Here is a 13,007-nt window from a genome sequence, read left to right as displayed (position 1 = left end):
GCACCTAAGTTAGCCCCATTCAGCGGAAATGGAGCCCTGATTACGATTATCAGGTGACATACTATCACAAAGGTAACATGGTCTGACAAGTGAAAAGCAATTTAGTACCCACATTTATGAAATAAATAATTGATTAACATCGAGCTAGCTTGTACCAAAATTCATTTTTAATGTTGTCATCAATTCTGTGTAAATAAAATTACGCCAGTACTGGTATAATTCAGCACTGCTATTTCCTTCGGACTGCTTACCAAGAGGAACTTCAGTTAGATGTCTGTATCAGAACGATACAACTTTTAAGAACAAGAAGTGTCAGGCGATGTCAAGGACGTAAATATGGGCCAAAAGATACAATATTCATTAAGAACTAGACTTGATAACAACAGAGTATTCTGTGCATGTAACACAATTAAAAAAATATGACAAAACAGGAAGAATTTACAATTTCATAAGACTTATGTAGAGTATTTCAACAATAGAATCAATACTATGGCATCGGATTACATTGCCAAGAGCTACGACCAATGAAAATTTACAACTGAAAGAGGCCAAAAGGTTACAGACGCCAGAGTCCAATAAAAATAAGTACGGGTAATAGTCCAGTGAAAGTATCGCGCCTTATCTCAGACACAGAACAGTGCGAGTCGTCGGATGTTGCACTAGTACTTATGTAGACTGTCAGAAATTAAGCAAAAAAGTTCAAATCAGTTCACAGGAGAAAGCGTCTGGCAACGCTGTTTCTAACTCAGTTAATTTCAAAATTTAAAGCAATCCTTCTTGTGTAGAGTACCGCCTTTCAAGGACTTTGTTTTGTGTTAGTGACAACGACAACAGTAAAATACCAAAATACTTTCCTTTGTAAGGTAGGAAGCGTAAAACTCCCCAGTTACCATTAAATAGCCTATATTTTTGTGCGACTGAAGTGAGTTATGAAATTATTTTGCTTCCTGATCTATGAAAGTTTGCTTATTTGTTCGAAGAGGTTAAAAACGATAGTCCAGAATATGAATGTGTCAGAGAGTATTATCTTTGGCGCAATAAATCGGTTGTTACGTGTATATCAGCACGAAATTACTTGGGAGGAGGTCGGCGAAATAATCGCCGGATATATGTCGATCCAGTATCATTAGCTTTTTGCTGTTCAGTATGACTAAAAACAATGATGATTCTGTAAGTACCCCTGACATGTTATTACTACGACTTGTCTTATTTCTTGCGTTCCTAAGCACCTTACGCGCTTTTTACAGTTCCAGCAGTTGCTCAATGCATACCTGACGATTACGGAGAAATGCTTCAGACAATGTATCCATAAGAATGAAAGAGCCGAGTTGAAACTTAGAGAGGTAAATATTACTGCCATAACATGTAGCGTTTTATTCATGACACATTTTCATTCAGTTACGGGACATTTTGCTCGTAACGACTGTAATAGTCCTACCGCTGATTGCGTCGTTAACAAGACGGCTACCTAGAAGGCTAATACTGTCGTCCTGTTTCAAATGCTCACAACTTCTTCCAAATTACTCTGTTATTTGAACACTTTAATTTTTAACTATTTCTAGCTGTAATAGTCTATTAATGTGTATCTTACTTGTTCTGACTCAAACGACATATAAAATATTGAGATTAGGAGGGTTAGCTGCTTTATTTCAATAAAGCCAAAGAGAATCGCCACTATTTATCAAACCGCCATTGTAAAGATAGCAGTGGAAGTAATAATTCTGTGATTAATTGCAGAAAACTGAAAAATAAATGTAAAAAGAGTTAACGAATGAACAGCAAGTGTGTAAATAATTATGACTGTTATACGTAAAAAATGTAGGCCTACAGTAAGTCAATCTGCTATTATTACTCTAATATTAACACATGTGACTTTATTGGACTATTGGTGAGATGTATAAATCGTACTGAAATCAGACAGCATGTGACAGAATTAGGTTTGGATAAGTGTAGTTATAACTATTAAAAACTTTTTTCCTCAAACTCATCTTATGTAGTCCTATAGTGAAATCTTTTACATAACAAACAGGATTTTCTGTTTAACATGTAACCTGAGGTAATATATTAGTATGTGTTAGCAGAAAATCTTTACAAATTATTATATAACAAAGATAGTAAAATAATGTGTGTACAAATTGTGAAAGTATTTCCTTCAATACACGGTGAACAGACTCATGTCACTAAAGAATATTTACTGAATGTGATCCAGCTGTATTTTTAGTGTGATGTCCCTTGTGGGAAGACTGAAATCTTTAATGAATTTTGCATACTAAGTTACCTGTACATCAGTGCAAAGTATAGTGTGGTGGCTCTAGAATTAAAATTACACATTTCAGTTGCTGTGATCCTCTATTGCCTTTTTGGTTCTCGTATTTGTGGTATTAACTGTCACTTATTGCAAAAATACTTAGCTTTTGTTGGTGGCAAGTAGCATTTATCCACAGTAATGAAATGAAGCAGTGTTCGCCTGAACAAAATAGACTGTCTTAACAATTAAAGAGTTCATAAAATCTGAGTTTATGGATACTTTCATAAGCAATGTAATTATTGAAGTGAATTTTAAGAGATGTTTTACTAGGTAAAACTAATCTAATTGTACTAGCAGGGAATTTCTTTACCAGAGCTCATGTGCACACATAGCTGGCAACAAAAGTGATATTCTACAATAGTATTGCTTTCAATATCTCTCAGTCTTCATTTCTTTGCTTTTATTTTTAAGTAGCTGTATGTTAAACATTTTTGCAAAGCAGAAAATTGGAAACATGGGGGCAAAATTCATTAAAGGGCATCTACTGTATTGTAAATGGGTTTCAGTCTTAAACTGTAGATATGTGCTTCTGAGTTCATTCAAACTGACTCCTTTGCATCTTTCTTTCTTGTTTTAGTTTGTGTAAATACTGAAATAAAAGAAAGTCATATGGCTTTGTTGGTTGGGAGATGCCGAAGGGCAGGTTCAACCACATAACTGAAAAGGCTTTTTGTTTTCCCTACGTGCAAAACAGCACTTTTCCTTTGCAAAGTGTGAGAGTGGTGTGCTTAAGTATATCTGATAAGTATAGGTGACTGTGATGGGTGTGTGTAGTGTGGAGTCATGTTTGCGTTGGATGATGATGAACAAAGGGACAGGATGAAACCAAGTATCAGTATATACCCTACATCTCTTGAAGAGCACCTAGGGGGCTGCCAAGCTTAGCATCCATATCTGTCAGTTTTATCACCATCAACAGTGTCACATGCCCTCTCTACCTGAGACACTACAGAGAGATTTGGAAGTTTAATTCAGGACATTGTCACAATGACTCTTGGTCACAGACTTTAAAACATCACCCCTTTGCCACAAGGCAAGCAGCCAAAAGCAAGTGACATAGACAGGCAGTTGCCCATCTAAGTACTGATTAAGCATGGCACTGTTTAACTTCAGTGATCTGACAAGAATCAGTGTATTGAAAGAAGCAAGGCAATTGCCAGTACTGAAATGATTAAATAACATTTTTCTCCCTTTTTTTAATTTTACCTTCAGAAGATGAAGGACATCATGCTTTGGAATATACAGCAAATCTTGAGAGATATAGGATGAAAACTTTGTCCTTAAAATAACAGTGCATTCATTCTTATATAAACACTCTAGTATAAAACTCTAATCGGTGTGCCATTCACACCTGTCATGTAGTTATTCAAATGACTGGGACACATTTCAGTGACAGTCATAATATTACATTCTTCCTATTATCATCTTGTTTCTATAGAAACAAGATGATAATATGTTACTAATGTCACATCCTGATAAATTGTACATTATTTTAGCATATTTCAAGTGAATATGTGTTCTCACTACTCTAGTCTGTCAATCATCCTTCACTGTAAAATATGTAAATGTAAGCAAGTGTGTGTGTGTGTGTGTGTGTGTGTGTGTGTGTGTGTGTTTATGTGTGTGTAGGTTTGCATGTTTTTTCTGTGTATATTATGACTCTTTCTACTGAGTAGCATGTATCCATGGTACACCAAGTTTAGTAACAAACTGTAGCATCAGATTCTTAACAAACTTTTATTGAGAACTATCTGGGTTCCACCTTTTCTTATTCGAGCAACAGGATAGTACACAAATAACTCTAACAATATCCAGAAAACTGTCATGATATATAAACAGTTCCCTGCACATCATTTAGTGATTATAATAATAATTAATAAAAACAATTAATAAAAGGGAAAAGCACATTTCCCTTGTTAATAAAGTCTTGAAAAAGCATACATTAACGAACAGAGATCTCCCACAGTTATCAAACTGTATTCCTTGTTTAAGAAGAAGGAGTACTGAGGATCAGTTTGTACAGTGTGTAGAGTCAACCTTCTACTACTGCATGCAGAAAGTGAAGGGAATAGGGAAGTATGACATTGCTAGTAAAACTATTACACAGTGAAGGAAAGGAAGTGAATAAATTAAAACAGAACTGCATTTGTTTGTTTCATGCTTAAATGGTTACTTTTATTTATATCGAATCAATGGGTACAATTATGGTGATCTGTTTATCTTTTAGGAAGTTAATTATTGATTAGTTGTGAATGTCAGTCAGAGATGATAGTGGGCTTTGTCTGGATGGTAACCACATCAGCAGGAGTGTGCTTATTATTATTGCTGTTTGCAATATTGCTACTGTTGATTGGTGTTCCTTCATTATTCTCTAGCTTAGTGCGAAATCTAAGTTTTCTAGAATTTAACATTACATATCTGGTAAGTTAATTAGCTTCAGAAAAACCGAAACACAATATTATAAATTTTGATGACTGTCTATCTAATGAATAGTGTCAGTGTGTCAAAAACAACACATTAACATACTCAAAATCTGCTATTGCATAGTGTAGTAATAAGTTCAATTCTTGATATCTTTTAATTAACCTGGTTTCCAGTAAAACTAGATACATTAATAGGATCATCATATTGAAAGCAATAGTCTGAATAATAATTCTAAGTGAGGCAAAGTCTAATTAATGTTTTATGGGATTGCTGGTATAGCCAACCAATAAGTTATATCATATCTACCTAAAAGAATGCAGAATGTTGTACCTAGTAATTCAACCTGCATGTAAGCCACCTTCTGTCTAACATACTAAAAACAGAATTACTTGTTTTTGTGGATGACACTAGCATTCTAATCATCCAAACATTCACACAGAAACAGAAGAAGTGATAAACAGTGTTCTTAAAAGTATCATTGACTTGTTTCCTGTTAATTGTCTCATCCTCAATTTTAAAAAGACACTACATATTCAGTTCTGAACATCTGGTGGTATTACACCAATATGTGTAACATATGATGAGGAAATAATAAATATGATGAAAACATCAAAATTCTTAGGTATCCATACTGCTGGGAATTTAAACTGGTGAAACACTTTTTGGAACTCCTAAAACAATTTAGTTCAGCCACATTTCCACTTAGAATCATGGCAAATCTTAGGAGACAGAAGTCTGTAAGTGACATATTTTGCGTATTTTTATTAAATAATGTCATATTTAATAATGTTCTGGGGTAATTCATTTTTCAGAAAGAAAGTCTCCTTTGCTTGAAAATGTGCAATTCAAAATGAACAATGATGTGTATAATGACAATACCAGAAGGAAAAATGACATTCCTTACTCAACATTAAGGTTGTCTTTCACACAGCAAAGAGTGCACAACGCTACAACAAAAGTTTTGGCAACTTATCCAATGGTATAAAATGTCAGACAGACAGCAAACTAAAATTTGAAAACAAATGGAGTAAATAAGACGGAAACTTAAAAATTCCTTAACAGTTCTTTCTATTCTGTAGAAGAATTTGTATTATAGTAATGTGTAAAGGTATTGGGTAGGAATTACTAACTCACATCTGCATATTTTTTAAACAAAAAAACACTTAGAAATGTTCAGAATGTGACCATGTTTACAAATTAATTTGTGATGTGAATGTAAAAGACTCCTTCCACATGATTACAATTTATTACGCAATATAATCCACACAACATGTAACTATTAACTGATAGATCCAGGTACACACACACTACATATGCACTATACAGATATTTGACCAAAAATGAACAAATAAATAATATTAATTATTAGCAGCAGTGCAGTCTTAGCAGGTGGAGTGGTTCCAGCTTTCTATATTTTACATTCTCAGAAAAGAGAACTGTTTCAGTTTCTTGGATAAATGATGAAAGACCATTTGTACATAATGAGTGTCAACCCAATATTGATCTCTGTGCCAAATGTGTAGAGATTATTTGCCATTCTGAAGATGATGTTTTATTGTGTACATTCACTGAGTTTTTTAATGCAACATTCCGCATCATTTTCGTGAGACAGGATAAAACCAGTTACCAGAAAGGTGTCTGACACTATAATATTTGAGCTTCTGTGAGATAATCCTGTGTACAGCACAATCAAATGCTTTTGACATGTCAAGGAATATAGCAGTTCACAATATTTTATCAAACCTGATTTGTGAATTGAAAAGTAACATGTTGTGTGGAGAGTTTCTTTGGAAACATGGAGACTGGCTAAGAAATCACATTGTAAGAGGTGCATTATGGTTCTTACAAATATAATATTTCTCAGCACCTTTGAACTCAGGAACTAATAATATCTGACTGATCCTTTTAAAATACAAATTAAGACTGACTATATTATTTTGAGAGAGGTATGTTATGCTTCTTACTAACATAATCTTTTCCAATACCTCTGAAGAAGAGGTAACTAGTGAGACAGCTCAATCATTATTCATATTTATCTTTCTATCTGTCTTGTAAAGAGATCTGGGAAAAAAATTTTTCATTCCGCCCGGAAATGTCCCTTACAATAATGATGTACTGTGCATGTGACTGAATACATTGCATACATGAGAAGAAGATAATTTTAGTACTTTGCTTTAGACAGGAGACACTTCCATAGGAATTTGCAGTTTCACGGAGTTAATTACATTCTTAATTTCTTTGCTAGAGCATGGAGTAACTGTGATTTACCTGTATTCATGTTGCATTGCTTTTTCTCCACGTATTCTGTTGCTTTATCTCTTGAGCTGTCCACGTCAATCTTCTGAGATACTTCCAAGAACTGATTATTAAATAATTTGGCCTCCTGGCTGCTATCATTTATTATTTGTGTATTTTCTTTAATAATGAAGTCCTCATATTCCATACATGATTTTCTAGTTTCTCTTTTAACTACTGTCCACATACATTTAAATTTATTATCTGAGTTATTAATTTCAGATATTTTTTGAGGTTTTCTTCAGTCATCAAAGTATTTCTTGTAATATTTCATCAGTCCTAGTTCTCTATTTGTCTCAACCAATCCAAACAATCTATTTTTCCTTGGTCACTATATTTTTTATTGCTTATGTAATGTATTGCTTTCTTATGTCTTATTAGTGCCATACCTTATTGTTTTCTTGAGAAATTAGCTGTTAAATAGTCTAAATTTGGAATTGACATCTGTCCTATTATACATATCTTCTCAGATAACTTGCAGCAAGGCTGCATTAAATTTTTCTGTTGCCTTTCATTAATTACTCTGTTTTCCATGATACGACTTCATTGTAATCAAATGCATTATTTATTAGTGTATTGCTTTTATATGTAGTGTTAGTGGGAAAATTAACAAAAGAATAATTCTAATAAGTGTTAACAAAAAATTGAAAACTATTTACATTATCTGATCTTTCAGAAAATCAGTACGAAATCTCCACAGGCTTTTATCAGATTTCTTTTGTCTACTAGGTGGCATGGCATAATAATGACTCAAGTTTTAAGTGAAAATTTCTCAGTTGGGTTCTATGTACTGTGTCAATTCTAAATGATTTTCCCAGCAGCAGCAGTTCAAAAGTAAAGGATTCCAGTTGTTGACCTAAGCAGAAACCACTAGTTTCAATAGTTCTGATTCCTACATTATTTTTGACATACATGACAGCTCCTCCTTCGATCATGTTTTTTTTAGAGAAATGGGCTGCTAATTTATAATCCTCTTTGTTTAAAATTGCAGATCCCTGTATTTACATGGTACACAGGTAAACATAATGCACCAACTTCCTTGTGACATTCTGGGTTATTTAAAGAGATAAGCATGTTGTACTGCAGTGATCAATACTTGGGCATAGGTTTCTAGACTGTAAGCAACTGTCTTAATTCAGAGTGCAAACTAGAAACTTACCCTGTATGACAATTACAGTTCAGTTGCATGTAGAGATGATCAGAGGAGATAGGAAACAGAAGACTGTAGAGTGTGGATAATGTAGAGAGTTGTAAATATTGAATAAAATTATTAATTTCAGTGTAAGAAGTTGCCCCAGTTTTAAAAGATATCTCTAACAAGACATAAATATTGCATATGGGGGAATACAACATTTTAATATGCATAGAAAGTGACATTTGTTTTCACTTAATTTATTGAATATTTTCTACTAACTCATTATTGTAGCCATATTCTTTGTGATTTAAGGTTACTTTACATTAATTTAGTTTATTGCTAATACTGGATATTTTATGTGAATATTCTTAGATCTTCCAGTTCATGTTCAGCCTTATAATATATGTTTAAATTGATTTACTATATGTGTTTCAGTATATATTATTGGGCACTTTTTTAGCTGCTCTGAATTTTGCTTCTTGTGTCAATACAAATGCATGAATGTTATGTCGACACTAAACATTTTAGATCTAAATGAGACCACACGTTAAAAATCAAAAGCAATGAGTGATTCACAGGCACTCTCAATGAGAAAGAAAACACTGGCTTTTGCAATAAAGCCTCCCTCGAGCTAGAGTACACACACACACACACACACACACACACACACACACACACACACACACACACACACACACAAAAGTTTAACATAGATAGAGGCCATGGGGTTACTGGAATATAGGAAGTGTTGCAAGGATAACGCCCATCTGTGAAGTTCAGAAAAGCTGGTGGTGGAGGGAAGGACACAGATAGCCCAGATTTTGAATCAGCCATTGAATATGAGCATGTTGTACCCCGCTGCATGTTGTGTCACTGGCTAGGCAACTTTGTTCGTGGTCACAATTTGATGGTGGCCATTCATTCTGCTGGACAGCTGGTTGGTTGTCATACTGACATAAAGAGTTGTGCAGTGATTGTAGTAGAGTTTGCATATCACATGATTGCTTTTGCAGATGGCCCTGCCTCTAATGAAGTAGGATAATTCTTTGAGAAGACTGGAGTAGGAAGTGCTAGGGGAGTGTTTTAGGCAGGTCTTGCATCCAGGTCTTCCACAGGAATAAGATCCCTGTGGCAAGGACTTGGGAGTGGGAGTGACATAAGGATGGACTAGGATGCTGTGAAGGTAGGATATGTAATGGAACACTATTTTAGGAAAAGTGGGAAGTATCTTGGCAAGGATGTCCCACATTTCATAGCATGGCAATAGGTAACCAAACCCCTGGTAAAGGATATGGTTCAGTTGTTCCATTCCCTGGTGATAATGAATGATCGAGGGAGTAATAATTTGCAGCTGATTCCTGGGGGGTGGTGGCAGTATTAGGGGCAATTAAAAATATAGCACATGAAACATATTTGTGGACTGGGTTGGGGGGTTAATGCCCATTTGTGAAGGCCCCTGTGAAACCTTCAGCATACTGGGAAAGGGAGTTTTCGTTACTGCAGATACACTGTCCACACGTGGCCAGGCAGTATGGGAGGGATTTTTTGGTGTGGTATGGATGACAGATGTCAAAATGTAGGTACTGTTGGTGGTTAGTGCATTTAATGGGAACAGAGATGTGGATAGAGCCATCTGAGAGGTGGAGGTCAGTGACTAGGAAAGTGGCACATTGGCACACTGGGTTGAGGAGGACCAGTTGAAACAGGTGGGAGAGAAGGTGTTAAAGTTATGATAAAACGAGGATAGGCTGTCTTGGCTCTGAGTCCAGGTCATGAAGGTACCATCAATGAACCTGAACCAGACAAGGAGTTTGGGAGTTTGAGATGCTAGGAAAGTTTCCTCCAGATGGCCCATAAAAACATTGGAATAGGAAGGTGACATGCAGGTCCCCATGGCTGTGCTGCAAATTTGTGTATATGCCTTTTCTTCAAAGAGATAGTAGTTTTGTGTCATAATATAGTTGATAAGTTGTATGAGGAATGAGATAGTGGGTTTGGAGTCAGAAGGACACTGAGAGAAGTAATTGTCAACAGCAACAAAGTCATGTGCGTGAGGGTTCTTGGTGTATAGGGAGCTGCCGTCTACAGTAATGAGTAGGGACACACAAGGTAAAGTGGTGAAGATGGTGGATATTCTGTGAGGAAAGTGGTTAGTATCTACGAAGTGAGAGGCTGGGTTTCAGGTAGTGGGTCTGAAGTGTTGGTCAACAGGAGCAGAAATTCTGTCAGTAGCAGTACAATAACCAGTTACAATGAGGTACCCATGATTGTTTGGTTTATGAACTTTGGGGAGAGCATATAGAGAGAGGATGTGTGGGGTGTCATTTTGGATGAGGATAGACATCAACTTTTAGGAGAGGTTATGGGTGGTGGTTAGTGTTTAACATCCTGTCAACAACGAGGTCATTAGAGACGGACCACAAGCTCAGGGTAGGGAAGGATTGGGAAGGAAATCGGCCATGCCCTTTCAAAGGAACCATCACAGCATTTGCCTGAAATGATTTAGGGAAATCACGGAAAACCTAAATCAGGATGGCTGGAGACGGGATTGAACTGTCATCCTCCCGAATGCGAGTCCAGTATGCTAGCCACTGCGCCACCTCGCTCGGTGGAGAGGTTATGGTGTGGACCTAAGAATTTCATTAGGGATTGGAGGTTATGTTAAACTTCTAGAATGGGATCACTATGACAGAGTTTATAGATGGAGGAGTCATACAATTTCCAGAAGCCTTCTGTCAGGTAATAAATATGATTTATCATGACAGTGGTGGAACCTTTATCTGGAAGAAGGATTAAATCAGGATATGTTTTGAAGTTGTTTATGGCTACCCCTTCTTCTGCTGAAAGGTTACTGTTCTTAGGAAGAGAAGGATGAGGTGGGCAAGTTGGAGGTAAGGAATTTCTAGAAGATGACTAAGGGCTTGTTAGGTTGTAGGGTGGAGGGTGAATTAGATGGTGGTATGAACTGGTAGAAGCCAAGTTTAGTGTCGAGATCAGGTTGGTTTTGGTTGGAAAGATTGCTGGCAGTATGTCAGTTGTCTGACTCTATCACTTACAAACTCTGCCACAGCGATTGAATCCCAGTAGCCTGACATAATCTCCAATCCCCACTGAAATTCTTAATCCCATCCAACAACTTATCCCTTGAGTCCATCCACATCTCAAATACTGCATGGCCACCTATGGGTGGCGTATCTGCAGTGACAAGAACTCCTTCCCCAGTGTGCTGAAGGTATTACAAGGGCCTTCACAGACAAATAATACCCCTCCCACCCCCAAACCTAGCCTAAAAACAGATTTCTGTGCTATATGTTACCACACCCTTCAGTCTGCTACCATCAACAAGAATCAGCAACAAAAGATTGCTCCCTTATCACCCATTATCATCCATGACTGCATGACTGGAATAACTGAACCTTATCTTTCACTAGAGCTTTTTATCTATCACATTCTGTGAAATGAGGGATAGCCTACTCATGATGCTTCCCACCCTTCCTAAAGTAGTGTTCTGTCATGCACCCAACCTAAAAAACACCCTAGTCCATCCCTATGCCACACCCATTGCCAAAACCTCGGATCAAATCCCTGTGGAAGACCCCACCCACCCACCAAATCATACTCTAGTCCTGTCACATATGTATCCTACCCCAGTGGAGATGCAAGCAGCCAGTCTGCTGCAATGACTGTGCAGCTTGTTACATCAGTGTGACAATAAACCAACTGTCCATCAGAATGAATGGCCACTGCCAGAATGAAGTTGACCACCCAGTGGCATAACATGTAGCTTGGCACATGTTTGACTTCAATTGGTGTTTCAAAACACAGGCCATCTGGATCCTTCCCTCCACCACCAGCTTTCTTAAGCTACACAGATGGGAGTTATTCTTGCAACACTTACTCTGCTGTTGCAGGTCTTCTGGCCTCAATCTCTGTTAACCCACTGTCTCCACACCATCTGCCCAACAGTTTCCCATTCCCCTGTCATATCACCTCCTCCAAGTTTATGTTGCATGACACCTAAATTGCGCACTGCAACCTACCCTCTCCAACAACCTGTCTAATGTGTACATTTACCACCTCTCGCTCCTTCACTCCTAATCAAAATACAGGCTGCCTCTCTCTGAGCCACTAGCTACCCCCACCACTGAACCCCTCTTCCATTTACATTTGACCAGGAGCTTTCTACCATAATTATGTATATTATATAGTGTTCTTGGTTTAGAAAAACATTTTTTAGTTGTATTTAAACTAGTAACTATGTTTCAGGTTCGACGTTATGAGGCCTGTGTAAAACGAGAAATGAAGCTGTACAGAGAAGATATGTACAATAAAAATACAGAGTGGAAGACAGAATGAAATTTTATTGTCTATGTATGTATTTAGATACAGTGTAAATTAAATGGATTTCATAAGTGACATTTTCTGATAAATGTAATACTTACAAATAAACTCTGTTTCTCTTCTCAAGTTAGTTCCTATTAGTCAGTCTTATTTGAAGGAAACATTGTCATATATATTAGGTTTTACATCAGTTATTTCTTGTAAGAGTCATCTTTTTTTCTCTCAAAAAGAAGTCTTGAGCTGCTAATGTGCAGTATGACAGCTTATGAGACAGGAAGGTAGTCAAGACCCAGACTGAATCTGCATCCCATGTTAACAAGCATTCATCTGGTAAACAAGTAAGCCTGATTGGTGTCCTCAGTCAGTTAAATTTCTATGCTAAGAAAATGCTGCAGTAATTAACACCTCACGCATAAAAACACACTACTCAAAACTTTAAAATATGGAAACACACAGAACAAAATGTAAAGAAGACTTTGCCTCCTTTCTGTATCTAGTTGAATC

At 36.6% G+C, this 13,007-nt stretch overlaps 1 long non-coding RNA gene across 1 annotated transcript; it reads left to right on the top strand.

Moving 5' to 3' along the window:
- Window positions 1-1,052: 1,052 nt before the first annotated feature.
- On the top strand, window positions 1,053-12,629 carry LOC124554681. Its single transcript, XR_006968409.1, has 3 exons — window positions 1,053-1,170; window positions 1,248-1,343; window positions 12,429-12,629. It is a non-coding gene; the product is annotated as an uncharacterized LOC124554681 (long non-coding RNA).
- Window positions 12,630-13,007: the final 378 nt, after the last annotated feature.

This window comes from Schistocerca americana, chromosome X (genome assembly GCF_021461395.2).
Source record: "Schistocerca americana isolate TAMUIC-IGC-003095 chromosome X, iqSchAmer2.1, whole genome shotgun sequence".
Taxonomy (NCBI): domain Eukaryota; kingdom Metazoa; phylum Arthropoda; class Insecta; order Orthoptera; family Acrididae; genus Schistocerca; species Schistocerca americana.
The sequence above is the reverse complement of the archived record's forward strand: the minus strand, read 5'-3'. Positions and strand labels throughout refer to the sequence as shown.